This window comes from Pteropus alecto, unplaced genomic scaffold (genome assembly GCF_000325575.1).
Source record: "Pteropus alecto unplaced genomic scaffold, ASM32557v1 scaffold21, whole genome shotgun sequence".
NCBI classification, from domain to species: Eukaryota; Metazoa; Chordata; class Mammalia; order Chiroptera; family Pteropodidae; genus Pteropus; species Pteropus alecto.
The window spans coordinates 12,459,065-12,463,303 of NW_006436282.1; positions in this window are offsets into that span (position 1 = coordinate 12,459,065).

Consider the following 4,239-nt stretch of genomic DNA (forward strand, 5'->3'; position numbering starts at 1 on the left):
GTCGCTATTCCTGCATTTCACTTATGGACAGTCTTGCAAAGTAACAATGATAAACACGAACAGCCAGTACAGATGCAATCCAGCTGATAACATCTTCCTAATGAAAACCAAAAGGTATTTCTATATTTCAACATCTCTAGTCACTGCAAACGTGACCTCAAGTCCTTTCTGATTAAAGAAGTTGCTGACCTGGTTGAGAGAGAAGCAAATTAGAAGCCTATGCAAGGTCAAGTAAGAGGAGGGAAGAAACAAGACTAAGGCAAGAGAGAATCCCTCTCTTAGTCTCTATCCCGATTGACTTTTTAAAGTATATTCTTTATTAAAGTATGACATGCATATAGAAAAGTACATAAATTATAAGAGTACAGCTTGATGAATCTTATCAAATCAAATAAACTCCATGAGCACATCTTGACCTAACACCCCAGAAGCCTCCTTTATGCCTCATGCCAGTCACTGGTTCTCCTCCAAGGACAACCACAATTCTGATGTCTACCATCAACCATCAATTCTACCTTCCTTTGAACCTTCGACGGAATCATACATAATGCACTCTTTTGTGTCTGGCTTCTTTTGCTCAACACTGTGTTAGTGAGATTCATCCATGTTCTTCCGTGTGGTCAGTTCTGTCACTAATTAGTAACTCACAGCGAAGGTCTCCCTAATCCTAATAATGGGCATTTGCTCATCAGATGGTCCCACGGTACCACAGGTGACTAAATTTTTCTAAAATTAGAGGGTTCCTCTGGAATGACAGTGCAGCTCTGATTTAGCAGCCTTTGGCCTCTAAGGCTAGTACATCAAAGAAGCATTTTGTTGTCGTTTTTAGTTTGAAGGAATTTCAAATGCATTGGATCAAGATTTTCTTAATATCCTCTCTCTCTTTAATGCTGTTAGAATATTTAGTAATATGCTTTTTTCAGCCGAGATATTGGTGAATTTTACCAAGTGCTCTCTTTTATTCATAATGAGTTTTACCAACTTTATCAATTTTGCTCGTTTAAAGATCGTTGATTTTCAGCCTTTCTTCTAACACGAAGATCTCTAACTTGTTATTTATTTTTTCATCTTCAAACCCACCCTCTGTACTCTGTGATGCTGAGACTTTACTATGAGAACTACATTTCCCCTCCACCAGTGGGTTAGACTCTGCCAATAGGGCGTGTTCAAAGAAGACAACAAGGCCGGAGGGGGAAGAAGGGACTCACTGCTTCCTGTTCCCTTCCTTCCTGGCAGCATCACTCCAGACTTTCATCCCAGCAGCACCTGCTGGTTCTAGTCAACCACTTTGTTTCAGTCCTTTAGTCCAGGCTCATCATCTTTCCTCAGCTCTGCCCTGCGTCCAAGAGCCTCTCTTCCAAACTTCTTGGTCTAACGACTCCGATTTCTTCCCTTTGTTCCTTCAGCCCCAGGATGGGAGCTGCTTCCTGCAGGTGCTAGCTCTGTTACCTTAGTGTTCCTTATGAGCTTTTCTTGCTTAACTAATCCTTTATATTCATCTCCTTCGCTAAAATAATTGATTTGGTTTCTGTTTTCTAACTGGACCTGATGATAGTTGTCTCAAAGCACATAAAACAAAGAAGTGAAATATATTAAAAAATGAATTCAAAATTTCATTTTGCCCACTCCCAAAATTGCTTTTCCTCCCCTGTCTTATGTCATTGTTGGGAAGCAACCAAACCAAAAATCTAAGAGATTTTTCTAATATTCTTTCTCTCCCTTAACTTCTATAGCTAATCTGTCAAATTCCATTGATTCTGCTTCTCTTATATTTCCCTGGAATCTCTTCCCTCCCTTCTATTTTGCTACCACTTTAATTCAGGCTCAAGTCATTTCTCACCAAGCCTGCTAATTAGTTTCTTGGCCTTAGGCCTTGTTGAACACGAATCCCTATCTTGCTACCAAAATCATCTTCCAGAAAGGCAAAGCTGCTCTCTCTGAACACACTTCAGGGGCTCCCTGTTGCTACAGAATAAAGTCCAAATGCATCAGTAACATGTTCATCTTCTAGTCCTTCATGGACTGATCTTTGCTGACCCCGCTGGCTTCCTTTGCCAAGAATCCCCACCTTCGGCCAGCACAGCATCACTCCAAACACTGTCCCCCAGGATGCCTGTCTCAGTGGGCTATGAACTGCTTAAGGTGAAGAGCTGTGGCTACTCCAGCCTCACACTTGACTTGACAATCAGGGTGTTCAATAAGCCTCCCTGAAATGAGAAAATATTCTCCATGTTTCTATATAGTTTTCATAATCTTAATTTCGAATGACTGTATGCTATTTCCCTAAATGGATTGCCATAAATCAGTAAACCATTTCTCATTTTTTAGACATTTAACTATACTAGTTGCGATGATTAATTTTACCTGTCAACTTGGCTAGGCCATAGGACCCAGATATTTGGTAAATTATTATTCTAGATATTTCTGTGAAGATGTTTTTTAGGTGAGATAAACATTTAAAGCAGTAGACTTTGAGTGAAGCATATTACTCTCCACATGTGGGTGGGCCTCATCTAATCAGTTGAAGACAATAGAAAAAGCTCGATCTCCCCAGAAAAGGAGGGAATTCTGCCAGCATACTACATATGAATTCAAACTGCAATTCCTCCCTGGGTCTCTCACTCACTCATTCTCTCTCTCTCACACTCAGACACACACACACACACCCTGTTAGTTCTGTTTCTCTAGAAAATCCTAATACAATGGTGTTTTTATTCGGATTTATTTGCTATTATAAATACAACTCTATATCAATGATTTTATCTCAAATAATTATTTAGGATTAATATCAAGGACTAGGTTTCAAGTCAAATAGGATGAATGTTACAGTGCTTTCTAATAAATACTTCCTAATTGCCCTCCAAAGAGGATTTACCAATAGATAATACCTCGGTGTTGTGTGAATGTATGTTGGTCCCCACAGTCTTGTCAGCAGATCTCATGTTTCTATTCACAATTCTTTATTCTCTAGGTAGAATATGGCTCTATACATTTACTACTGAGTTTGTTTCCTGTTATACAAAGTAGTTGACTACTTATCATTTGGTCATTTGCCCCTGGAGTTTCAGAGGTGTTATATGATTTCTTTACATGAACATTAGTTATGACAGGATAATCACTGTAAACAATAGGTCTGAATGTGTCATGGTTTAACTACATGAGGAATCTGTTAGTGGTGCATGCAGGTCAACCTCTGTACAGTTACCAGGACCCTGGGCTGCGGAAGCTCTGCCATCTTTAGCCCGTAGGCTCCAAAGGTGTCCTGCAATTCATCTCCATTCCAGCCAGTGAGAAAATAAAAGAGAATTTTTGGGCCAGACCTGAAAGTGGAACACTTATTCCACTGTCATTTTATTCAGTAAACTCAGCCATGTGGCCAACTCAATACAGAAGTTCTAGAAATGCAGCCCAGCTGCATACTTAGGAAGAAGAGGATAATGTGGATTGTGGTGACAGCTGTCAGTCTCTACGCCAGTATGTAAGCTGCTGTGCTCAGCAGTAAGAGCACAGTCTGCGTAGTCAGACACTCATCTGACTGTCGTACCAAGCAAGGTACTTAAACTCTCTAATCCTGAGATTTTCACTCTTCCAATCTTGCCATAAAAATAAGGGCCACGTAGGACAGTTGTAAGGTTAAGATAAAAATGTACCAGCCCCTGGCATCTAGTAGGTTTACAATACATAGTAGATTCCTTTAATAGTTTTTCTCTCATATTTTTGGTAAATGTGTGGAGTTTTTTTGCCATTGACATTCATGTTCTCCTTTTTGGAGATGTAAAAATGTTATGTTTTTATGACATTTTAAATCATCTTTCACTTTGTGATTTCTTGTATCATTTCCAAGAGCTATAAACTATCACTCTTCCATTGTTGAGTAGGATATCTACTCTTTTCCTTCCGGTTTGTCCAAGGTCTGAATATGTATTTTCTTCTTTAACTCTCCTGTACCACAAGATTTGAAGAACCTTCCAGCCCCTTCCAAATGTCAAATTCCAAAGGTCGAACTGTGAAATAGAACAAATATCTGTCCTCTCAGCCTCTCTGTATTTGGTGAATTTTTACCTCCTTTTCTTCTTCCCTTGAGTGTTGCCCCCTCCTCTCCAATTCCTCTCCTTCTAACCGCCTTCCAGATCCCCTGCCTATCAAGAGGTGCCCTCAATGCAACAGCTCAGTTATGTCAGAATGACTAATAACAGATTAAAACAGTGGTATCCAGCTTTGGTGGGAAAAAGTGACCTG